This window comes from Oxyura jamaicensis, chromosome 1 (assembly GCF_011077185.1).
Source record: "Oxyura jamaicensis isolate SHBP4307 breed ruddy duck chromosome 1, BPBGC_Ojam_1.0, whole genome shotgun sequence".
NCBI classification, from domain to species: Eukaryota; Metazoa; Chordata; class Aves; order Anseriformes; family Anatidae; genus Oxyura; species Oxyura jamaicensis.
The window spans coordinates 98,037,559-98,065,092 of NC_048893.1; the positions used below are offsets into that span (position 1 = coordinate 98,037,559).

At 36.9% G+C, this 27,534-nt stretch overlaps 1 long non-coding RNA gene across 1 annotated transcript; it reads left to right on the forward strand.

Annotated features, from left to right (window-relative positions):
* On the forward strand, positions 1 to 27,261 carry LOC118160822. The gene is made up of 3 exons (XR_004747693.1): positions 1 to 88; positions 25,003 to 25,082; positions 26,311 to 27,261. It is a non-coding gene; the product is annotated as an uncharacterized LOC118160822 (long non-coding RNA).
* Positions 27,262 to 27,534: the final 273 nt, after the last annotated feature.

Sequence of the window (27,534 nt, forward strand, 5' to 3'; positions counted from 1 at the left end):
CTGGGTGAGCCTTGGCCATGACTCTTGCCTTTGTCAGGACTTCCCTGGGACCTGCTGCTGCCAGGGCCTGGCTCTCTGCCTTGCACAGGTACTTTGGGGCTGTGTCCTGGGGGATGATTCTGCTTGTGCTGGGAGTGTGCCTGGCTCCTCCTTCCTCAAGGAGCAGTCCTGTTCTCGCTGCTTCCTGGTAGAGCTGTTGAGTTTCTGCTTTCCCAATGTGGCTGTCTTGGATATGGCTTAGATTCCCAGAGATTTTTTGCTTTGAGGCTGGTAACGGTTGTGACTGAATGCTTACTGTGTCCCTTAGGCAATAATTTGGTATTTGAACATGCATATTAGTAGAAAGTTTACTTGTTATTTTATGTTTATGGCTTTGTGCAGATGTCCTGTTTCTTGTCTTATTGTTGGATCTGTGTTGTGTCTTTTGTTGTTGTGTTGTTTTTGTATTTGATTGATTCAGAACAAACAGAGGAAAATGTGACTTTTTCCACTGAAATAACGGAAGACGTTTAAACAGATGTAAAATGTAGTTAAGGACAATCTTTGTATAAGATACCACTCTGGACTTCAATCACTCAGCTTTCAGTTTTAAACATTTAGTGGTCAGGCTTTTATTTTTTGTTCAGGAGATTACACCTTCAAGTAATATATCGGTGCATTTGTACAAGCCAGTTTGTTTATTTATTTATTTTTTTGTCTTAATCAGAAGAAGTGGAACAAAGGCGAGTTTGTAATTCACTTCCAGTTGATAATGCTTCGTGGGCAATGAATGTAACAGGCAGGACTTAGACACCTGCAGTTGTACTTTTGCATCATTCACTGAAACAATTTCTGTAACTGGACTAACGTGAGATGGAAATCGGTTAATATGCTGAGCTTCCCCCTGTTGTTGTTACAGTCTTTAGCCTTCTTGCTTCTCTTAACTTCTTTTGCTAGGGTGTATATATTGTTCGCGTGGCGGTGACAAATGGAATTTCTAAAGCATTTTCATGTTTGATTGGGTGTAGGAGAGTCGTTATCAGTAGGAAAAGTGCAATTACACGTACACTTTTATCACTTTCTGTGAACTGGTAAAATATCTTGGAAGAAATCAATATTTCCCTCTTTCTATAATTACACTTAATAGGTTGCTTTTCTTAGTTGTCTGTGGTCCTCGTGAGACTCAAGTGAAAATGTTTATTTTTTTTCCAGCAGTAAAGTCCCCTTCAAGTATGACATTCTAGCACAAGTCTGTTTCCTGAAGAGAGAGGGGGCAAAAAAGCCTTGCGTTGGTTCTTCTTACTAGTGTCAGCTAGCATTTACTGTCCTGGGTTTTGTCACTATCTCTAACATAAGTCCAGCCTCTTTGAAAAGTTGTTCATTTGCAGGCATCCCTCACCCGTTCCAGGTAACTGGTATTACACTCATACATTTGTAAGACTTTCTATCTATTCTATATTCTGTTGGAGGCAAAGATCATCATAACTTGGTCAAACCTCCACAAATCTTGAGGAAAAGTATTCACTTTTTAAATTACACGCTAGAATAGTGTTATCATTAAGTGCCTTTTCCTTCTCCCATCTATTCCTGCAGTCTTCAAAGACAATAGTAGCATAGTACTCAAGAATAAATGCATGCTTGTATGTTTAAACTTTTTCTAATGTTTTGTCTTTAAATTCTCTTGTTTCTGTTGTCTTTCTCTATGCCCTCCACAGCTTGTCTACATTTTCAAAGTACAATGACCAAAAGGTGGATAAACTGAAGTGTCATGGGACGTGAAGATAGTAGAACAACAAGCTAATGCATTTTATACATGCCGTGACCACTTTGTAGGTCAGAATAAGATTTGCCGTCTTGTTTGCCAAAATATCATGCCACATAAATGATGCAATCTGTACAACTGACATATTTGCTCTGTACTTTGAGCGAAGTCTTATTATTAACTATTGACAAGCACTGAATCTAGAGTAGATCTCTGCGGAACCTTGTTTGATATCAAACTAAGAAATTATATCCATGTATTGCCTGTGCTTAATGTTTTTATTAGATTTTGGACCCTTTTCTCTTTCAGTAGCTGTGTCCACAGTGCCTAAAAACTTCACCATGATTATCATACAAAACGTTACAAAGAACAGTTTGTGACTTCCCACTGTTACTTGCTTAGCCTGTCAAAGTAGGAAATTCATCTGGATTAACACAGTGTTTCTTGTCATGTTGTTACTCAAGGCTTTATAAATAGGTTGTTTAATTTGTTCCAGTATCTTTCTGGATACTGAAATGAGGCTGTCAGACTTAAAAAAAAAAAAAAAAAAAAAAAAAAAAACTGGTACTCTTTCTTTTTGTCTTCCACTGGCCTATGAGATACCAATTACACCCAGAGATATGGAAAATAATCGCTAATAACTTGGTGATAGCTTTTACAACTACTGTGAGTATTTGAGGAAGCTCTGGTTACTTAAGTACTTCGATCTTATGCACATATTGCATAATCTTTCCATAAATAGGTAAATGATGGTTACAAATAAACATTTTAATTCTATTTCTAGTACTATGAATATTCCAGTACAGGAATATATGAATGAGGAAGCAGAGACTGATTATTAGAAGAGTGTAGAAATGCATTAATTTAGAATTTAAGGAGTTACTAGCTCAATTAAATCCTGTCAAGAGTTATATGTTAAGATCACATGCAAAAATACTTTTTTTTTTTTTTAAATTGAATAATCTAACTTTAAAAAGATTAAAAGATTAACTATATTTTTATATAGTTATTTCAAGTTTGGTGACAGATACAGAGTTTTGTTGGCCCAGCTTGCCTCTGTATAGCATGAAGAGTTGGACTCTCACTCAAGAAGTATGCAAGCTGTGGATTTTTAGAATCACTTTGCACAATTCAGCCTAGAAAACATTTAGAGAATGTTGTTCATCATTAACTGAGAATTAAATAACATCTTGCAATTTGTATATAATTTCTTTTACAGAATTAATTTCTGTAGGCTTTTTCCTACATTTGTAATGATTTTAAATCTAAAAGGATAAGATGCTTAGTTTGAAATTCCAACTAATTAAAGGCATTCTGTATTTTATTGATTTCTTGCCAGAAGAGAAAAATTGAAAAGCAAGAAAGATTACACTGGGGGAAGTAATAGCCCTTAGCATATTTCATAGTGTATTTGAGCGTTAGGGTTTAATTTTTATATGATTTTACTAATGTATTATATTACTACATTGCTACCAAATTTAAAAGTACCATGAGCAAAACATAGTTTGCAAACACCAAAGAAAAATCACATACAAAGTTAAATATAGGATCTCTAGTTCGTTCTTTATTCTCCTCAATCTGACATCTTTAAACACATGATGATAATCTTAAAATTTGCAGGTTGTCTCAAACTGCAAGTCACGTTTTAGACGGAAATGTTGATTATAATGAAAGGGATTCTCAAGGTGGTTTAAATTGTTTCCTTTAGAAGGTTTTTCTTGCGTTCTCTTCTGTCTTGTTAATTACTGTGTGCTAGCAGAAACCTCTTTTATAGCTGTGAAATAGAAGATGTATAATAATACTCTTGTTTAGGCAATAGTGCAATCTCCTTTATCATGTATTTATGTATACTTCAAAAATATGCTTCACGTGGCCAAGTGCAGGTTTGACTCCCTCTTCTTACAGTGAATCTATTGTAGGTCAGCCACAAGTTCTTTGTAAACTGAACCTGGCAGGGACTTTATTGAGACGATGCTAATTCTCACATCTGATAAAACATGAATGCAAAAGGAGGTTGTGCACTTCCTGCATCTGCCTTAATTGCAGGTAGAAAACTCATGCCCTATCAAGTGCAAAAAAGTTTAGGTGAAGTAAGCTAAGCTTAGAATGTCGGACTCAAGGATTGTATGCCACAGATCTCTCAAGTGATACCAACGTTTCTGTACATTTCATGTCAATTGCTCATGAGACTCTCATTCCAACCTGAAGAGAAAGGATCATTTATCTCCAGTGAGGCTTCCTAAAGTTACTTCAGGTAGGTCTGAGAACAGAATGGAAGATAACAGCCTTGTTTTCATTTCTTCATCATGGAAAGACTGAAGATCTTCAGATCTGGAGAGACTTTTTTTTTTTTTTTTGAACTTGCGCCAGTCTGAGAAGTGTTACAGTCTGCACCTGAAATTCATTGTCGTAATTTGAACCCTAGCTCATTTGGACCAGATAGTCCAATATTAGATCAACTATTTCCTCTCCTGACTATTTGAGGTGGACACTTTGTGGAATGTTTGAATTTGTTCTTTAAATTTTGTGGGATATTTGACAACTGAAGAATTTTTGGTTCCAGAAATAAAATATGAATGAAAATTGGCATCCTGTGCAAACCAACCATATTTACAAGTTTTCCATATGTAATTTTTACATAGCTTCCAAGTCTTTTGTTTCTCTGTGTTAAGCAGTGGGAGTTTCAAAGCCTTTGTATGAATGTACTGAAGTTTCATAACTTAAGCCACTGTAAGGGAATCCGCTGGAGTGCTCTGTGCCCATCTGTGTTGTGTACTGGTGGATTTTAAAACAGAAAGCTTCCTAATTAATCAGAAGATGATCTATATGGTTTGGTTTTGTTATGCATGCATATGTACTGCTGCATGGGAGAGAAGGGTCCTTACCATGGACAGAATCTGGGCAGCGTCATGTGGGTAAGTCCACTCAGGTTCCCATCCAAAGCTGCACAGAAGTGGAGTTCCCGGCTTCTGAAGGGACGAACGAAACATGCGCTATCTATATTTCTGATTTTATTCTATCTTCTTTTAAAAAAAGGCATTTTATTTTGCCATTTGTTTTTGGGCCTTTCTTACTAAGATCCAGAAAGAAGCCTGCTCAGTCTCTCTTGCCTTCTTCCCCTATCCCTGAGACAGATTGTTTGTCCCTAGCTGAAAAGGGACCAAGGTGCAGTATGGTTACAGCTGATTATCAGGTTTGTCAGACTTACCATGCAGCAATCCTGCTTGGTAGTGCAGATGCCTACTTGTTGATATGGGCTGGCAGTGTTATGTATGGATCAGTCCAGGTTGACCCGGGGAAGAAGGGACCTACCGCCTTCCTTGGGTTGCGAAATGCCGTTGATTTCTCTCCAGCTTCAGCTGTGTCCAGCCCTTCAGTGGAGCAGCAAACAACCTGGGAAGTGCCTGTCTGCTCCTGCCTGTGGAGTATTACCAAATCTCCCTTCTCTCTGCGCTTTTTGAGACCTAATATTTTTACTGTGGGGGCATAGCCTAATGATTATTGAGCTATGTTAGAGCTGATGACTGAGGTGAAACGCATGCAAATAACAAAGGAGATTATGGTCATGCACTGCAGTTTTCTGTGATGGAGCTAGAAACTGTAACTTCTACAGACCTGTAGAGAACTGAATTCAGTTCAATGTGTGGAGACTTGGTGCATAAAGAGCTTCCAAACTATTTTAAATAAGTTTCACCTCACCCAAATAACCACATCCTGTTTCTACTAAAATGAATAGCAAAGTAGTTCTAAATACATTTAGATATCTTTTCAATTTCTTAGAAGAAATGCATGGGAAAATATGATAGCTAGAACTAATTTAAGATGCCAAATTCTTGTTTCTGTTTTGCATTATTTTACATTGTATTTTTTTTTAAATTAAGCAATCAATGAAGGATTCAGCCAATATGGTGTTTCTGTAAAAACAAAAATCTCATCTGTACAATAATTAGAATATAGATAGATGTTCCAGATGGTACACATGCAAAAAGAAGGGTAGCTTTATACCAGATGGTATTATGACCATGCATAAAGCAACTGGATAATCATTGTAATATTGTGACATGTCATATTATATGAATAAATACTCTGTTTTCCTGAGGAAAAAGGTAAAATCATCAGTAAATTAAACAGCATAAGGCAGATGTGGCACTTATCCAGGAATTACAGTCCTAGAGGAACAGTAATATTGGAGCTGGAACTTAGGTTTTATTTCTTTAATTCATACTCCTTACGAAAAAGTGGTGATTCTAATTTGTGTGAATTATCATTTATGCAATTAACCTATGCATAGGCAACTTTCAAGACTTTAGAATACTATGTATTATTGAAATTGACCTATTTTTTTGCTTCCCCCAACAATACTCAACTTTGATAAACATTATAAACTTTCTATTCTCAGCATTTTTTCAAAAGGCAATAGATACAGACAATACTTTGCAATGAAATAGCATAAACAATTGCTGATAAAGCATGACATGCATTCAGGTTAAAAAAACAAGGCATGAAAGCGTTCAGGTTGCCCAGAGAAGCTGTGGATGCCCCATCCCTGGAAGTGTTCAGGGCCAGGCTGGATGGGGCTTTGAGCAACTTGGCCTAGCGGGATGGGTCCCTGCCCATGGCAGCGGGTTGGAACTGGATGGTCCTTAAGGTTGCTTCCTACCTAAACCATTCTATAAAAAATCATATGATATGATACAAGATGAATATGATGGCTTCAAAATTCACAAGAACTTTGTAGCTGTTACTTATACTGGTTACATATTCAGTAACCTAGATAGATTACCAATTATTAAACTGGCCTGCACTGAAATTAGGAAAAAACCTTGTGCTGACAGTTATAGCAATTTCTAGAGATGGTGGAAACATTTATTTGATTTTAATTTTTTTTTTTTTGCTTCAACAATATACAATGAGTTTTGCAAGCACCCAGTGCAGGAATATGCATGTATTGTGCAAATTCCATGTGCTTTCATTACAGTTTTTATTTGTATGCATATATTTAAGCATTCAAGATAAATCTCATTTCAAATCTAAGTTCATAAAGGAATAGAACCAAGCAATAGCAATTGTTCTTTTTCTCTATAGTACTAGTAGGACGAAAATGTAGTAAGCTATCTCCTGTTCAGAGATGCATTGTACTCTTATACAAGTAATGCATGTCCTTTATTTCTGAGGAAGATAGCCTCTACAGTTATCATTGTAGAGTTCAGATCTGTACACAAGAGTTCTTATTGGTGAGGTAGGAGTAGAAAGTGCTGTGCTCCAGTAGCAGATGCTGGGATACAACCCAGGCTCCTAATTCCTCTCCAAATGAGCAAGCACTTAGGCCTCTTTCTGTTTTTGAAAGGCAGCTCCTGTAGACCTGTAGACATTGCGCATTTCCATACTCTTCCTGAAGGCCACCTTCTGTGCAGGAAACTCTGCCTCTCCTAGGAGATCTCCAAAGCAATATTGCCTGTTGATGATGCATTGCCAAAGATTAGCCAGCTCCTTGTATTTGAACTGAGCTGCCTCTGGGCACTATTATGGCCAAAGGTCAAAGAAGGACATTTTGGGAATGATTTCAATGTTGTACCACTTTCTACTTGAGTATGAAGTACTTGATTTTGAATGAGCAAATTGACATATTTTGCTATGAAACAATGAGACTTGTCTTTTACAACACGAAAAAGTTTCAGTTTGGGCTGAGTCTTGTAGCAGAAGGTATGTGGAAGCACAGTCTTGGATGAGGTGGCAGAAGTGGGGGTGGCATGCATTGTTACTAACAAAACTGGTCTGGTGTTTGCATAGCTCCTTGCACAACAGACAGGATGATGTTACTTACAGAAGTGCAGAGGTATTAGTGTATGAGGTATATCCAGTGATGTAGTCTAAGGTGATCATTTTAACTGTGAAACATTTCCCGTATAAACGTAGATTCAGCCATAGCTGAGCAGCATCTCTTTAGTGAGAAGATGGATTGCTTGTTTCTTGTTTGAACTAGGTCGTGCTGGAATTTTGAGGTAAAAGGGGACCTTTATAGTATTACTACATTAGAATTAAGTTGTGGAAAAAAAAAAAAGCCACAAATGTTTGCTTGTTGAAGGATCTGTCAGTTACTGTGAGGAAATACTTCTATGTTTATTAGGTGTGTCACTGTACATTATTTGTTAATAAACCTGCAAGGAAATAGTGTATTTCTGTTGCAGGGGAGTACTGGGATGAAGGCTACTTTATTCATGGAATCCTAGCCATGTTGTCAAGGCTGTTAACAAAAAGTTTTAAAACAAAACTCAAGACTGTCATCTCCCCAAACTCTTGAAATAGCTTGCGGCAGATGTTCATGCTACGAGGAACAGCTACATCATCTAATCTGATCTCCATGTATCACAACTTTGAATAGATTGTTTCCATTGATATGAAGTCATTTCTCAGTGAGCTGTCTGTTTTCAAGTATTCTTAATTTTGCTTTCTGTATTAATGTCTTCTAAGGATAACTGCATGCAGTACACAAGTAACTTTTTGAGGCTGAAAAGTTTCTAGTATTAACCATTGTTAGGAGCTCTCATCTCACATTCTTATTTCTAGATGTCTGATCTTTGTCTGAATTGTCTATCTCACAAACTGATCCATCTTGTTCTGCCATGGCTTTTCTGTCCCTAGATACCTTATTCTTAGTTTTCAGCATCTACAGATGTTTCAGCCATGATTCTTCATCTTGACTCGATGAATGACATGACTCTAATATTGATCTGTGTAGAACAGTCTGAAACTGCATATACCCCTAGCATCAGGGAAAGGATTTTTGTTAGCGCTTTCTCTCCAGCATCTACATCCATTTTGTTTATAGCTGCAGTTTATAGCTGCATCTGCTATGCATTTCAGCAGTTAAAACACTTGTAAAGATACTATAATTTTCAGAAAGTACCACGTTTTTGTACTACCGAAGCATGGTGTTAAAGAATTAGTCCCACGTAAAGTGGAAGTAGTTCAGTCTCAGTTTTTACCCTCGGTTCTTTCATGCTGATTTTGCATTCATATCGGATATGACAGGGACACCTGGTATGTTCAGAAATAGTTTTTAAAGTCAAAATTGACCTAAAAAGGCTTAAATCATCAATACAATATGTAAATAGATCTATTTGTTAATTCATTGCACAGGAAGACATTAACATTGTAATTTTCACTACAACTAATTATAAATTTTCAACTGTTCACAAGTAGGAATGATGGATTAATGAAAATGAGACCCACCTGTCTATTATCATTTCCAGGAACCTGGGCCGGTGACTTGCCTTGTAGTATTTTTAAAAGCAGTAATTTAAGTACTTAAAAAATGCTCTAATAGTAAAATATAAAAGATTGTCTTCTATCACCTAATTTTAAATACAGATTACAATCATGACAAGTTGTCCAATGTTTTTTTCAGAAACAAAAGTGTCTAGACAATACAAAATAAACGAATTGTAGAATTACCTAAAGTGGATCATTAGAAATCCAGATTTTTGCATCAATACCACAGGTCCATAAGGTCATTCAGCGATGACTATAGTAGCGATGATTTTTACAACTTCTGAAAAATGTATTTTCTTGACAATACTCAGCATTTTATTTTAAGGTACCTTTAACACTGATGAAAATCTTGCCACAAAAGCCATTTTGTGAACTGTCAGGTGAGCAGTTAACATTTAGGGGGTGGAAAAAAATCCCAGCTTTATGTGGTTCTCAGTGAATTATGAACTTCTAAAGTCATGTTCTCTTGCAGTTACAGGTAAGTGTAGGACACAAAGGGTTATTGAACCAAAAAAGGTAAGAACAACATGGAAGAGAAGGTGTTCCAGGAACACCTGGATTTTGATTCCGGAGGTTGTATACGCACATTCTTTAGAAAATACAGCCATGTATTTTTTTACCAATTAGCAATGGACTGACTTTCCTAAAATGATATCAGTGGCATGATGGCATTGAGTTTTGTACATGGTTAAATAAGTTGTGAGCTTTAGCAGGTCTGTTAGCAGGAAGAGTTGCATTAGGAGAGCAATGCTTGATTTTTTTTATTTTTATTTTTTCATTGAGAAAGCATTGTATACAGAAGTCAAAGGTGAAAGAAGAGGGGAGGACGGAAAGATAAAGAAGGTATAGGTCTTGATTCTGCAAGTACTTCCGAAGATTTGTAATGCCTTAGGCAAATATCTTGAGGTCATCGTGGTCTATCACAGTACAGCAGTACTTGGGTGGCTGTATGGAAGTGGCTGTAAGTACAGAATATTATTGAAGCAAATGTATCTTCTCTTGAAGGTATCTGTTGGGTAACCCTTGGCATAGTCTGTAAGGCTGTGTGGTTCAGAGTTCTTTCCATACAGACGGTATGTAATGAACATCTTACAGGATTAGATAGTCCTTCAACCTGTGCACCTGCTAGAACTTAGGGCAAGCTTTTTCTTTCCTTTTGAAGTTTGTTTGGATATTTTTGGGTGGAAGAACACAGGAAAACCTGTCACATCTTCTTGACATTCTCTGTATAAGTGATGCTCTGTGATATATTGTTTTGGTGTGAATAGCTTACATTTGGCAGGAACGGTGCGTGAATGTGTATGGGTTGGGATGGTGAGGAAAAGCAACCCTTAATTACTGGCTTTTAAGATACAGGTTAATTATAGCAGGATTCTTAACTTTTATAAACAGTGTATATCTATAGGAACTATTAATTTGCCCAAAGAATTAAAAAAATATATATCTTTAAAACACTTAATTCTGAATGTGCTTTTGACACATTTGTTATTCTACAAAACAAAATCCTAGCAGTTGTGTCCAGAAGGTATGCAACGAGTAATTTTCATTATCTTTAACAAGATGCTAGTTGTTCTTTCTCTGCTTCTTCAGTTTAGTTAGAGTCCAGCTGAAAGCTTCTGGAGAGGCTCTTAGACGAGTGTATCACAAGGATTCAATCTCTTTAAAGCCTCTGGAAGAACAGAGAAGAAATCAAAAAACAGCGTGACCCTACAAAAAATACATGTATATGGAACAGAAACATGTTGTAGTGTAATATATCACACGTGAACTTCGTTAAGCCAACATTTTTTCTAACTTTCTAGAAGAGCACAAAAGAATAAGATTATTTAAAGGGGAGAATTTGGGCAGCATGTATGCAAAAGGTGGAGCTGAAGATGGACGTAACTTTATTTTTACTTGAGACATGATGTCTCATTCTACCATGATGTGCAATAACATTGAGGTTTTGATTAGGTTTTGAAACACAAGTCCTTCTTGCCAGTAAAAATAAAATAAGTCTGGATTTTGAAATACACACATGCACTTTTTATCTTAAATGATAATGCGGTTGTTCAAGTTGTAGATGAGTGAATGAGAACAAGTTTGGACTTAAAATCTATTTACTAATTATCTTATTTTAAAATATTTATAGCGTTTACATACAGCAAATGCTTTAGAGTAAATGCTTTTTCAAGTCTGCTATCCATAGTTCTTGACCTCTGCAAGCTCTTTAAAAACTGTTACTTTCTGAAGTTTTACACATGCATTCCTAAATTTTTGGGGGGAGGGGAGAGCAAAATTATTCTTTACAGGAGGCAGGAGGGGGAAAGAGAGGCAAGATAAGAAACTAGTTTAATTTTTTTTTCTTTATTTGTATGCAAACGTTTCCTTGAGCATTTGAAAAATCTTGTATCACTGATTTTTCTTTATCCAAAACATCTGGGGTTACAATCTCTCTTGAGCTATCTTACTTTGTGTAAAGGGAGAGAAGAGGAATGGAATTTGAAAAACATTGATGTAAAGAAGAAACAAAATATTTTTTTCATTCCTTAGCGTGCAAAAAGGGTATTTTCTGTGTACGTTTCCCCCTTTGTTTCTTTGTAGTCCAGTATTATTGGAACAAAATAATACTTTATCCTTTTTTTCTCTGCTGGTTGTCATTTACCATGACACTCAGGAAAACACATTAAATTCCACCTCATTACTTTTTGTTACAAAGAACAAATATTTGTTTTAACAACAGCAACAACAAAAAAGCTGGAATGACCTAGCTGTATTCCAGCAATCACGTGTAATGAATTGATTGCACTGAGAATATGTTCTGAGGACAAAATCCTCTAAAAATTTCAGTCTCGGGTCAGCAGAGCAGTCACCAACATCTTTGCCGGATTCTTGTAACTAAGAAAAAATATTGAGGGTTTCACGGGGCAACAAAAAAAATCTGTAGAATGATTTTCTTCTTTGACAAGAATCCAGCTACTCAGGGCAGGAAAGGAAACTTTTCCCTAACTGGAATGGGTCTCTGAGGCAGAGGAGTACAACTCGCAGATTTGTTTCCTGCTCGCTTAGTGCTCTTTAAGCTAACACACTACCACTTTTTTTGACGCTAAAGGAATAGGCAAGTCTTCTAGAGAAAGTAAACTTGCTGGCTTTATGCTGAATGAGCCTTCCTTGCAGTAAGTATGCGATGACTGGGTTTCCCAAGTACTTTGCACTATAACTGATTTATTACCATCATATACGGGGAGGGAAATGGTTCATTACAGTCAGAGCTAAGTATTGCCAACTACTTCTTTCTTATTCCATCTACGCTGTGGGGAGCTGCACAACCACTGCTTGCTGTAAAGGTCCGGGCAAGAGGGTCCTGTCTCCATGGAGAAAAGGCGCAACGCCTCTACCAACTTCATGGCTGCTTCTTAAGCCAATTAGTTTAATATTTTAGCAGCTCACCTCTGCATAATGGTAACTAGGCTTTATGATGAAAAATTTATGAAGGTTGAAAAACAGACGGCTTTGTGCACTCACATTTTTTATCATTGTTTTGATGTCTCCCTCTTAGTATTAAAAATAAAAAATCTGTTTATTTACACTGATGATGAATTCAGGGTGATTTTTCTGAGATACATTACATGTATATTGCTAAAACCCATGGCACTATTTATCTGAAAGGTTAAAATAAAATAAACAAACAACAAAGAGCTGTATAAATTTGGTTAGTTAGACCAGTGCATGCCTTGTTATTAGCTGATTCTTTCTCGACTTCGGAATGCATGTAGTGCATAATGAGGTGCACAGGGAAGACATGGCAACTATTCTCAAGGGGTTTATGTAAATACGAAGTATTGGCACTTTTCTCAGGAATATTGTTCCTAAGGAAATTTTTAAGAAAGTCAAGGAAATGGTGCATAAAATGTGTGTGAATCAGGTGCTAACTCTGCAATCTAAATCTTGGGGAGCAATTAAGGCATTCAGTCTCAAGGCATTTAGCTGTCACTTACTGGGACAAGAGGGCTTAAAACCAAAAAAAAACCTACACACAACAACAACAAAAAACACTAATGGCAATCTTAATTATACGTACCTAATTATGAGAATTTTCCAGAATAAAAGTGCAGAAACTGAAAGCTTCCTTAAGCTAATAATGCTGCAATTAAAATACCATAAACTAAGTTGAGAGCTAGGGAGGACCCCTGTTAGAGTCCTTCCCTAATCTCTTAAGAAAAGGGCGCAAAGTTGTAAAACTAAACATCACAACTCTGCAAGGAGGATTTTACTAAGAGGTAAATGTGTTTAATTCCATTATAGGTAAATACAACATACCTTTCTTTAATTGCAGAAAATTAGAAATGTGTGTATATATTGAGTATCCATGTATGTTTTTGCAAGGAACAAAAGTAGCAAATTACAGTATTTCCACACTAATTAGCGTAAGATCCTGCCTCAGCTGTAATCCTCATTTTAAGAATTCTGAATGGCGTTAACTCATCCATATAATCCAAAGGGTACTTAGATTGAAACTGGGATCCTGAGAGGGAATGCACCTCTCACTGTCTAGGAGAGCAGAAAATGATGTTGGGTCCTGAGAGTGCTGCGTGGAGGACATCTACTAGGCAGATGATCAGAAGAGGTGATTCTCCTACTAGTATGGCTTCACTTTGAATATTATGCACAGTTCTAGGGTCTGCAAAATGAAAATGATGTTAAAAGGTCCTTGAAAGCATCCAGAGGAGGGCAACAAGGCTGGTAAAAGGACTGGAGGGCACATGATGTGAGGAGAGGCTGAGGACACCTGCGTTGTCTGGGCTGGAGAAGAGGAGGCCAGGAGGCGACCTCGCTGCTCTCTGCAGCTTCCTGAGGAGGGGAGGCAGAGAGGGAGGTGCCGGTCTCTGCTCTCTGGGAACTGATGACAGGACACGGGAATGGCACAAAGCTGGGCCTGGAGAGGTTCAGAGTGGGCATTGGGAAAGATTTATTTCTCATGAGGGTGTTGAACGCTGGAGCAGGCTTCCTAGTGAGGTGGTTGATGCCCCGTGCCTGTCAGTGTTGAAGAGACATTTGGACCCTGCCTTCAGTGATGTGCTTTGACTTTTTATTATCCCTGAAGTGGTCAGGCAGTAGGACTTCATCTCTGAATGTCCTTTCCAATTGAACTGTTCTGTTCTTATTCACCTTAATGATGGAAGGGCGGCTGTGGAGGTTAGTCTGGCTTGCTGGGTGGGACAGGCAGCACTTGCGACAGAGTCGCCTGTGCTGTCCTGGATGTTGTCTGACAGAAGATGTATCTGGGTTTTGGGCTTTTCTTTTTTTTTCTTCCTCTGGGTGAGATAAATTGATAAAGACTGCTAGGCTGTTCAGTATGGGCCTCGTTCCATCCAGGAAGCCCAGCAGGAGTAATTAATGTGCATGGGACAGAGACAGAGAGCCCCCAGCCCATCCAGGTCAAGGCAGCCCATCGTGGCTGACTTGTCTTGGGGGCAGTGGCAGCACCTGGGGTACATAGGAGGGTGAGGATGACACCAGAGAAGAGGGAAGCAGCTTATTTTGCTGCCAGGGAAGCAGCTCATTTTGCTTTCCAAGTTTTGTTTGTTTTTGTTTGTTTTGTTTTGTTTTTGTTGTTTTTGAGGGGGTTGAGATAGTGAAGGCGAAAAATGTCTAGAATCCAGAATGCTCCTCTTGTATAAGGAGTTTGAGGTTTGGTATGCAAAGTCCCTGATTGATTGTAGCCTTTTTTGTCTGGCCTGGCAGGGTGCTGAGAAAGCATTTTAGCTCACACATTGAATTTGGAGGAAGATTCAGAGTCTTGGTGTTTGTTTGAGGGGGGGGTAGGGGTGCAGTGATTGACTGCTCCTGTAGGCATGCAGGCTGTGGGAGCATATGGCTCTGAATGTCTTAAAGTTAATTCACTGTGTCACCTCACCTCCATGGCTCCTATTGGGAAAAGCTACCAGGTCTTTACCTGGCAGTATTTAAATGTGAAACACGTAAAAGGCATTTCAGAAAATGCATAAAATACGTTTCTAGATGAACTTTAAGTCTAGTAAGATCTATTTAATAGCATATGTATCAGAGAACAAAAGACCTTCTGATAAAGACTGGTTTAAGAAACAAAATTAATACTTTTCTTAAAAGAATTGGATAAACAGTTATCTCTGCTGTGGTGGTCTGTGCCATGAAACCTTTATCGCATCAAACAGTAATGTAGGATGACATTTAAATCCTCAGCCATTCTAAATGGTGACTCTGAAAATGAAGCATTACTGATATCTTTGACAAGGAAACTACATGAGGTAAAAGGAGATGTAGCACATAGATAAGTTATTTCTACCGAGCACACTCAATCTTGTCCTTGTTTTTTATTTATTCATTTTTTAAACAGTCTACATGCTATAGAGTATGCTGTTCATTAGATCTGTCAAAAGCAGCAAATTGGGTAAATAGATGGGAAGGATTAGCAGAACACTATGAAAGGTAAAAATGGTGGTAATGCTGCAGGAAAATGGTACAACATTATCCAAAAATTGCCTTTTTCCAGTGTGCTAGAAATGTAAGAGAGACTAAAATGTGTAACAAGTAGGCTTTGAAATAAGAAAAGGTTGGGGCTATAGAGCCTTTTAGCGTGCTTCATAATTAAAATACGAAGTTTTTTTGTAAGTTGGCACATACTTGGTAACTATATATAGATCAAAGTAGTTGTTTTTTTTAAGATGATGCTTGATTTTGAATGTGCTGATGCAGAGGTGTTAGATGAGAAGGATCTTGTGTCAGGTTGATAGTGCTGACCATTAAGATAGCTGCATTTGACTCATCGTTATGAAATACGTACGGGGACCAAGTTTTCTATGTACCTAGCACACAAAACAGTGCTTGTCCTTGTTTGGCGATGTGGTGACAAAGCAAGTCATTATCACGGTAATGACTAAATCCCTACTTTTTTTCCAATTAACAAAATGAGATTTATTTCCTTTTACATAAAGGACAGTGCAGTTTCTATAGAAATACTCATTTATAAAAGAACAAACTGATCCTAGGCCTAATCCTAGTTATTTTATTCACAGAAATATGATCCTAGTACCTGCTCTGTTTCTTAATTAAGCAACACATTTAAGTATGTGCTTAAGTGATCTTTATTTATTAGCATGACTAAGCTACTTGTATACTGTTGCGAAGGCCAGCACATCCAAGAGCTCTAGGAAATAGGAATGTTATTGATGGCTTGGCACCCTGGTGAAATACTTCAAGCAGCACCTTATTTAAGATGCTGTCTGGGTAACCAAAATTCTCTGTGAGGCTCATAGCAAATTCTGTGTAGTTTGCTAGAGGGATGAAGGGAAATGGTGTAAAAATTCATGCTGATCAGAGTGGCCACATTAGGCCTTATATTGTAGAGGCGAGAGGCCTATTTCTGCCACCCTTTCCTCAGAAAGTGAGACTGTATGTACTGAGTTAGTCTGCCATGATGGGGGTCGTATTTTCTACAGTATTCATCATAAACTCTGTGGCTTGAAATACACAGATGTGACATAGTTCTTACTGAAATTTTGCTTCATTAATGGTTTCAAATGGGTCTAGGCCAAGATTTCCTAGTCAGGATATTGAATGTCACTCCTTTTATTTTAGCTGTTTTTTCTGTTGAAAACAATTTCATGTCTTTGTACCAAATACATATTTTGGAATGGAAATACCTAGCTCTACTTAGTTGAAAAAAAAAAAAAAAAGCATTGTGTTAATGGGAGAAATGATTGCTTATTGCAGAGTTGCATAGGTTTCAGGCCTCAATAACATAGTATTCAATTCAATATATTGAATATCCATGTATTTCTTCAACAGATGGTTGTAAAATCTATTGACATCAAACCATGATGATAAAAGCACAAAGGAATGGAAATATGTCAATTAAAGTAAGGTTTTATTTTCTAAGGTGTCTGCTTTTGATGTTCAAACATTATTAGTTAACGTGTTTTGAATGTAGCTGAAGAACATGCTAAACAAATTCTTTATTGTGAACATGTACAGCTGTTCTGGCGAGGAGAGTTCAGAAGCATCATTTGAGTGTACTCAAACCAAATTGTGGAGGACAGTTTCAAACGCTTTGCACAAGTCTAGGCAGATGATGTTGGATGCTCTTCCCCTATCCGCCATTGCTGTAACCCCATCGCAGAAGGCCACCGGATTTGTCAGGCATGATCTGCCCTCAGGGAGGCAATGCTGGCTGTCACCAATCACCTCCTTATTTTCCACGTGCCTTAGCATAGATTTCAGGAGAATTAACAGATTAACTTAAATGATCTTTTTATTATTATTATTATTACCAAGCTGGAATAAAATATTACTGCAGTTGCTCAAATCAGAAGCACACAAGCTGACAAATTGTGGTCAATATTAGGGGAGGTAATGCTAACAAACATGGCACTTCAATTCCTGTGGTTCATCACAGATGTGAATTTAATGGTCTCAGTCTAGTTCTTATTTGGGTATGGGTTAGTTTATGCTATAAATCATTGTTCTTGTTTTTTTAAAAAAATAACCTACTTGGAAGACAGCTCTTAGTTCTTTTTCATATTCTACAATACTTCTGATCCATCATTTATTACATTTTCAATCTATCCATGTTTGTTTAAACCACTTCATACTTGCATTCCGCAATGGATCGTGAAAAGGAATTCTGAAATTTCAAACCATTTTTTAGCTGGTACAGTGGGGAAGAGTAGAAGAAAAACATTACAACCTTTTTGAATGCTTCATGAAACAACACTCAAAAGTTTCACTCAGTTCTATACTCTTTACTATAATAATAATCCTTATGCCTTCATGCATATCATTGCAACGTGTAAAAAAATATCACTGGTACTAGATCTGTAGCTGAATGGAGAATTGTTTTATAAATATTTTGCTGAGGGATAAATCACTATAAAATGTTGGTGTGGAGAATTAAACCCAGCAGATGAAGTTTTTTCCAGTCTAGTTCTTGCTACATGGCTGTGGGGTTGATCAGGAGTTTTTATAAGGGTCACTTCTATAAGGTTAAGCCACCAGAATGATCTTGTAAGTGAGTATCTGTCAGACATCAACTTTTTTTTTTCCTGATCAGTTAGATCAGGACAACAATATTTATACCTCTGAAAAGGCACAGTGCTAACCCACAGTTACTGAAAGTTTTTTGAATTGTTATCATTTCTATGCTCTAGTTACAGAATAGATCAGAAATTGTTTTCTGATGGGTGGGGAAATTACGTGAATTATGTTCTGTAGTTTCAGTCAATACAAGTTGTGAGCTCCAAACCCTGCCAATCTCAAATCAGGAGGGCTTTACTATGCTGAAGTTGCACCAGCAATAATCTTTATGTCACAAGAAGTCACACAAAACAAAACAAAAATTCACCACCTCCTCCTTCTCCCAAATATATAAGATTGTGACTTGAAAGTTCTTCCTTGCTTAAGTGTATTCCCAGCAATACAGGAGTAAAGACCCAGCTACAGCATCAATACAAAATGCACTGGGTATGAACAGTAAAGTTTAGTTTATTCAGACTGAAAAATGGGCAGGTGTGAAGCAGCCTTCAGTAGCATGGGTGGAAAATTGTTTGGATTTTTTCTTTCAATTTTTGTGCATATATACGGATGAATATATACATATGTATATATTCATGTGCCCCTGCATATGAAAATACATTGAGTACATTGTCTCAATTCATAAAATAAGCCAAGGGAACTGAAAAAAGATTTCCACCACTTAAATTCTGTTACAAACGGTGAAATTTATCCAGCTTAACTCTCCTATAAGCCTTTCAAAATAGAGTAGATCTGAATGGAAATGACCCCCCCCCCAAAAAAAAAAAAAACAAACAATAAACCAGAATTCCAGTCTGCTGTTAGAGCAAGCTTTTGTCCTTTTGACCAAAAGACTTTCTCCAAGCTGGTAATGCTTGATGTTCAGAGGTGTTAGAGATTACTGTTGTAATTATGATGCAAACTTTTACTGAAAACCAAAACGAGATATTGATCCTGTGAAGACTTATATGCCTCATTAAAAGTTGTAAATTGTTCCTCTAAATGCCTTCAGACTGCCTGTGTTTCATAAGGCAATACAGGTGGAAAAGCTACCTACATGCTAGAATGCAATTTTCTTAGCATATTGCTTTAGATAAAACTCTGCTCCTCTCTCTGAGTTGAGGTGCTGTTGGTAGAAGAAAGGCTGTAAGTACTGAAACCGTTTGGAACTGAAGCTATGTATGTATTGTAGGAACAGCTGGAAACAGGTTATATTACATGATAAAAATAACTAAGCTTTCAGAAAAAAAAATGGAAAAAGATACTTGCTAATACAGCAAATAGACTATCTGTGAGATCTGTAGCATGTATGGATACCTTAATGCAATAGGCATGAAAGACTGGGTTTGATATCCAGGATGCCTTTCTTGCTTGCCATCTCTGACCGAAATCGCTGACTGAGTTCTCTTCTTATTTGGGCAAACTGTGACCGAATCCTGGTGATTCGGGTTCCCAACTATAAAATAGAAATGATGCTGACTTATTAATAAGGCAATTGAGGTATTACAAACAGAAAGAAATGATAACTAGATAATGTTGTTCTTTGTAACCTATTCATTTTTTGTACCTTTTAATTTTTTTGCTAGAGCGTCCCATCAGATACCCAAGAATTTATATCAGATATTTATATACCAAGATAGCCAAGTTTATATCAGATATATGAGAAAAGAAGAAACAGATGTTATTCTGAGCTTGCAGGAAATACCTGGTTCATTTTAGAACACATATTTAATTTGCTTCAAAAAATATTTGTAATGCTACGTATTTTACCGTTCGCTTCCTATTTATACTGTACTAATTTACAGAAACCTACATTTATTGTAACTTACTGGAACGCATTGGTGCGTTCCTGTGTATTGTACTGAAGTCACACCGTATTAAATGATAATATTCTTCCGATTTCAAATGATCTGTAACAGCTTGCAGATGATTTGAGGGTGAGAGATTGCATATAGTGGGTTGGAAAAGTTTCTATTAGTTGGATAATTTCTCTCCTATACTAAGTTACACTTAATTTCTTATTCTTCTCTAGAGACTTACTTTACAGCCTGGAATAAATAGGAGCTTTGTAATTGACCCCAGGACTTGACCAAGCTAAGATTCTGTTGTTTGTTTCATTTTTAAATTGGAATTATAAATAAATTATTGCTCATTCTTCTGCTAGAGAAATCCTAAAAGAACAGTTCCTAGCTTTCTTGCTATCATAATATTTCTGTGTTCTGGTAATCAAAAATAAGCATACTAATACCTGCTCTTTGGAGAGTCCCTTTCAGAGTTTGCAATTTTATTCTTTTTGACTCTGTAGCACATGAACATGGTTACAATTACCACACTATTTTTAAATAAATGCAGTCAGTGCCATCATCCAAAACATCACTAATTTCTTGCCAACTACAGCAATGTAATAAAAATGTTTTACTATTTGCATTTATTGTTAGTGTCTTTAAAAGGCCATTAAAAATAACAGTCCAAATGTTTCTGTGCTTTGTGGGATCTTTGTGTCTGTATTAAAGTGAGTAATATCATCACAGTTGTGGTAGGTTATTGGCGTTTTACTCTAACCCAAAATGTATGGCTTGTTTGAACTATTTTCTCTGCTTTGGTTGCTTCTTCATCCTATGCGGTATTGTAAATGTTTATATACAAAAGCTTCCACAAGGCTCAACTCCAGGGTTTATCAAGCATTACATTTCACTTACAAAATTGATTTTGCTCTGAACGCTAGAAAAATACGTTTAAAGTATTGCCCTGTGTAAACATGTTCTTGGTAATTACATACCATGTGAAGGTTGGTGGGTCAAATATTAAACCATTTTCTGAAGGTGCTCATCTGGACCATATATGTCTTAAACCACTTAGGTAATTCCAGTGTTCAATAATGTCTATGGTTTTACTTAACAGCTGAAGTTAAAGAAAGTAACGTACTGATTTCATGGGATATCATCTGTGTTTTAATATGTGGGTACATCATCTCCAGGAGAGAAGGATGGCTGATACCTTCTTTAAAGCTGCTGATACTACCAGGATAAGAGCTGTCATTGCCCGGTGTAGCAGCTGTACAGCTTGTCACCATTCATTTGTTGACTTCCAGAACAGTGGTGCTTTCTCTATCTGTAGCCCCAGAAATACAGCGCTGGCATGGATAGTACAAGCTTTATACTAACTCAAGCCTCTGGACTGAATTTTATCAGGCTTTCTCTGGACTTGTCTTGATCTGCCTAAAGCTCTCCATATTATTATTATTATTATTATTATTATTATTATTATTATTATTTTCTTTTTGTAGTTGGTAGTAACAGCTGGTTATTCTGCATAGAACGAAACATTTATGATCGTAGCATAACGAAGCAGCACAGAGGTCAGACATGGTATGATAACAGGGTTGAAAATGGGGACCTAGTGCAGCACGGAGGAGCTTGGGCATCACATGGTAATTGAAATACCTTATGGTGACACTGGAGCCCCCAGCGCTATAAAGAACTTGCCAGTGGTTGTGTACTGATAATTTAAAAAAAAGGGGGGGGGGGGGATGGGGATGGGGGCGGATATAGAAGCTGGACAAAACAGATCTTAGGGGTAACAAAGAACTTATCCAATAAATGTAAACACTCCGCATATAGTATATTTTGATGTAGTGTGGAATTGCAGAGGAATGAAGAAAACTAAGCGTAAAGAGTGCTAAGAAACATTTAATGAATGCACTGCTCTTCCTTCTATGGAAGAAGAGAAAAATCTCCACCAAAAACACCACATCCTTGTCTCTGAAGAACTTGGGGTGCTGTCAGCTCCCTGCTGCCCCCAGGAGTAGCCAATAATCTTAGGACTTGGAAAGACACTGGAAGGGTGCTCAGTAACAGGGGGACTGGGGTAGATAGTAGGAATTGTCTATACTAACAGGTTTTACTCGTTAACTATTATTCAGATGTTTTTCTGTAATAATCTCATTTTCTGTAATGATTAGATTTGGAAAATAATTATTTGACTAGGTGGTTAGGATTTCAGTTACACTAGCAATAAATTCTTGACTGCTCGTTCAGAGTGCTTCCTTTAGCCCATAGGTTTATGAAGGATGCAACACCCAGCTGCCTCCTATATTGTTGTGATGGCTTATAATAATTAACAAAGATAGTCAGTATATGTTGTAAAAAATAAAAAACAGCTCAAATTAGTCTTTATGTGTCATGGCATCATCAAGAAGGAAGCTAAGTTGTTCTACTGCCTTCTCAATAGCATCTTGCAGCACTGACTTCCAAACTAAAGTTTACGCATTTCAGGTGATGTTTGTTGTCTGTAAATTTTTTCACATCAAGGAAATAAACAAAAACAAACAAAAAACACTGTACTCATTTCTAAAACGCATTAACCTTCTTCAGTAGAATACTTAAATATGTGTTCCATTTATATATTCCATTTTTTTTCTGGGAACTTAGTGTGCCAGAGCTCTATCTTGAGGGATGCAGGGACACAGCGAGCACTTGACATTCAGTGAATTAGTGGGTACAGAAAGCAGAATAAAGCTGTATTACACAGGGATAACCCAGCTTAACTTATCCTTTTCATTAATATACTGCAAGTTGCAGGAGATTTATGGTGGGCAATAATAAAATGAACTCCAGTCCTAGCTTTCGTTTACTGTAGGGGGGTAAAGATACCTCTCAAACATTGAAGCACAATCTAGAAGGGATTACAGCAAAGGAAAAGAAGCAATGCACTGACTGTAAACGTTGCTATTTAATCCTACATACACAAACAGTTCTCATTCTGTGTCAAAAACTGCTCGCTAGCGTATTAGTGAGTAGCCTAATTGGAACGGTAATTCACCTGTCAGTGAAATCTGCTGAATTCTAAGGGCTTACTCTGTCAAGAACTGCAGTAACATGGATCAGTCATCATGATAGCACAAAATCAGATTGTTAACCTGATTCTTGTGGTATATCCAGATTGAAATTGCCCCTCGTTTGTTTTTAATTTTTAAATTATGCAGTGAAAAATTGCCTGTTAGAGCTGGTACTGATACTGACCCATTCAGCATGACAGTTGTCACATATATAAACGCATGTATATAGCTGTGGAAAACATGTTGATTTTGGTTTTATGGTATAAGTCTACTGAGTGATATAATAAATGAGCATAACTAAATCCACTTTTTTCACCTTGCTGGTATTTTGAGCTGGTTTCATCACCAACCACAATGCATATATACTGCACAATGTATGTATAATACCCTTTATTTGATCGTGTTTATTTTAGCTCCTGAACTACCACAATGAGGTTTTCTCTTTAATGCCTGCAATAGGAGGTATGCTATTAAACTCTAATATGATGCTGGCACTCTACCAAGTTCAACCTGCTGTATAGGAGGAAAGCTAGTTAGAAAATCAGGGGTAAAGAAGACTCTACAGAGCTACAGTTCATGTAGCTATTGAGACAATTTAGAATAGCGTGAACTTGATTTGCATAGGTATGCCAATGGGAAAAGAGATTCAGACTGGGGGATTTTATAGGGAAGGTTGTTATGTAGATGAAACAATTTTTCAAAGAATGCCTTTTAATTCTATCTTGAATTTCTTTCCACGATTTAAAAACTTCCTACCAATAAAAGATTTTTTTTCCCCTTAAGTTACAAAAGGAACACTTTGGAGTCCTAGACTTGTCTTTGTGGGCCAATTATATCTCTTCGGTGTTGTGACTTCAGTTGCTGAGAAGCTCCTATCGCTCTGGAGAGCAAGGAAGATGCCCAGTGCCTGTGTAATGGCCCGACGGAGACTGTCACTTTACTCCTGACTGTTTAAGGAGTCTTGTTCACTAACAGGCCACATGCGTAGCTGTTGCACGCAAACTGTTGGCTTTCTGCTGTGCAGTTGGCAGACTCCTGGGAGGCACTGTGGAATCCGTAGCACTGTATCCTAGACAATTATTATATGGCATGCTGCTACAAGCTCTTCTGATATACCACAAGGTAATTTGTGTTAATGAATGTCAGAATTGTAGATGCTCTGCTGCTGAGCATTTTACAGACCACACGTAGAGAATTGCAGCAATTGGCGTGCATTTGTCTCCCTTGTCAACTAAGAGTGTTATATTCTAACTTATACCTAATCCACATTTTTTTTCTTCCTGCGTAGCTGTGAACCACACAGTGCATTTAATCAGGAATATTGCTAGCAGTGAGAGCATCAAATTCTAGTCCATGTACCATTCCGTAGTACATTTGACTTTATCAGATTATGATTCTTAGCTAATTATTCCTGGGATAAAGCAAGAGGCATTTGCCCCTCTGATAATATTGCAGACAAAGTAAAATAAAAGAGGTGTTTCGTAACAACAAATACAACAATAATTAGTAAATAATTGAAATAATCAGTACTGTTTAGACCCTTTGTCTACAGGGTAATTTCATATCAGTAATTGGATTTTTTTTATTTTTTCTTGCAGTTCTCTGATATATCATTGAAGGGATTGTCTTCCTTGCTATGTATATAGAAATCCTGCAATATAGAGGAATTTGTGAACTATTGAGTTTGTAAAGGTGTTTTCCATTACAGGTTTTAGTCAAAATCTAATTCGTTTGTCTATGTCAATAGCTTTTGCCCCATGATCTTCAGGAGTTCATGGACTAGCTCTCATGGATACATGAAAAGCAATTTTAAAAAGTAAACCTGTGCGTATGAGGCCTGGATTTGTAATACAGCATCTATGCTGCCAGTGACTGTTTTAATTTGGAGACTTAAAGGAAAAGAAGGAAAAAGGTTAAACTAGCTTACTGCAGAGATGTGAAGACATGAGCTTTCCCACTGTCTAAAAGTTTGAACAACGGAAGAGATAAATACGTAACTTAGGAAGAGGTTACCAAATAGCAACCTCAGATATGTAAGCACAGAGTAAAAATCCGTCCATACTTCGGTATTAAAGTCTAATTCCAGATCAAATGCAAGTTGGAAAATATTATTTCAATTTTACAGAAGGAGACCAGACAGAGGATGATTAAGTGACTTGCCAAAAATTCACACTATGGAGCAGAACAGCAAACTGAACCGCAATGGTAAGTTCTTTAAATGCTAACTTTATAAAACACGGAGGATGTCCATCATCAAGTGTACCCAAAAAGCCCGAGCATTCATGGTGATTGATTGCATTAAACACTGCCTGCTGTGGTCACAGTGGACTTCTCTGATTTATATCACTTTAGGATCTGCTCTGTGTTCTAGAAAACATTTAGTAGAAACATGAGATTGTAAACTTCATCCCTCTTCTGGAAAAAAAAAAAAAAAAGTATTGTGAAAGTCCCCTACAGAATTATTTGTCTGCTTCTGAATAGTGTGGTGAGGTCACTCTTTACTTCAGCTTTGTAGGAATATGCCAGATATTGAAAGTCAATGGAAAAGAAAACTGTCATTTCTGAACTTGTTTCATTATGATTATTGGAAAAGATAGTGCTGATTCAATGCAAATCCTCCATTTCAGTAAAACTCATTTTTTAATGTATAACTTCTGTAAAAGATATATTCTCAAAATTACATTAAAACAAAAGTCTTAATAATTTATAATGATACCAAAAGATAATTAAGCTTTTTTTCTTAGTTCAGTTGGTCAAAATCAGTACGTTGCTGCAGAATGCTTTTATTTTGATGAAATTGTTTTCGACAAGAAGAGCTGCCATTGGAAGGCTTTTGACCATCTCATGTTGTTTCTCAGAATACCTATTGTGAAACCAAGGCACTGAGGAATAGTTTCTGACTTCTAATATTTGACATAGCTGGTATAGGAGAAGTTATTAAATGCTAGGGCTAAAGCTAGTGCTGTAGAGGCATTGTCCAATTAATATAATTATTAGGTTTTCAGGGTTGTTAGTTTTAATAGCTTCTGAAACTGCAAATCAGCTTCTGTTCTTGCTGTCATGCATATCACCAGCAGATGTAGTGTTAGTGCCATAGGCACAGGCCAGATAATCCTGAATTTGGAAAGCAAAGAATGTCATGTAATTATTTTGCAGCCTAACATAATGTGGCCTATTTGGGAGCCAAAAATATGCAAGTACATCTTTTCTGTTGATGTTTTACAATAAAATTGTCAGCCAGATAGCATTAGGGTGAGGGAGGTAAAGCTCCATGCAGAATGTATGTGCACTATAGTGACAATCCACAACACAACTTCAAGATATAACACAGAGGAGCAGAAAATAGCTCTGGGAAGTAGATACACTAAGTCAATGGCGTTAATCCACAATTGAATAATGAACAATAACTTTATCCATGCCATCAATCTTCCAGCAATACAAAGAAGGCAAAGAGCTTCCTGAAGATTAGGAATGGAAGAGGCCTTCCCTTTTAGATGAATTCCAACTGGCATTAGCACACGTGAATTCAAAAATCTTTGGAGGATGATTCCAAATACCTATCTTATTATTTACAGGCTGAGGTTATTGTCTCATTGAGTCTTTCCTTCTTGCCCCTACTCTTTATCCATACATTTACATCTACTATACCATTACCATCACTTTCCAATTTCTCAGCCTTCTCCCCAGCCTGGTTCTTATGTTCTGCTTGCTTCCAGTTTTCTCTCGCAAGGCCCAGTCTCATCACCCCACTATATACCTGCTGTATATTGTTTGTGTCTTACTGGTTTATGCATAACTAGTTCCAGAATTTTTTAGAAGTTACTTTCAAGTAAAGAGTATTTAAATAGGTGCAGAAGTTTGACTTTCTTGGATCATGTCTTGACTTCCTATGTTTCTTCCACGCTGTTTCTCTGGTTCCTATCTTGGCATCAAGGATAAATTTAAATACCTACTTTTTTTTTTTTTTTTTTTTTTTTTTAATGGAAGATTTTTGTTCTTTTATACTCAGAACCAAACTTTCAAGTCCTGTGTTGAAGAAACAGGGTAGTATAGCAGTTCTCATATAAACGATGGAGAGATTCCAGGTGAATGTCCAACACCTTTATTCTGAATCTTACCTGTTTTTTCATTTCAATTAAAAGAAACTTAAAAGCTATTGTGTAATGATGATGATGTTGATTATGCTAATGACAAGCGCTATTATATTAGTTGCCTCAGGGTTATTTTGCAATCATGAATAGGACAAAATTATAAGAAATGGCAAGAAAAATGGTTCAGGAAACAATTTTTCTGAGATGTCTTCTGAGTTCTGAAAAAAATTAAAATTTTTCTGATTAGCATGTATACTCAGGTATGGGTCAGATGTAACCCTTCTTTTTTTAAATTGAGGCTTTTCCACCTTACCATCAGTAATACAAGATGACTGATGTTGGGTGGTCATGCTAGTTTGTATCAGAGCCCAGATGACAGACTTTTTTTTTGAACTGTACTGTATGAAGAATAAGATAGGGCAATAAAAATTATAAAAAGAAAACCTAAAAATCAATTGTACGTAATAACAATTCTCCATCTTAATGAGATAAAGTCAATGCATGCATGTTGGCACAAAGTAACTTGCTACTCAGCTATCAAATTTTATTTTACATCTATGTGCTTT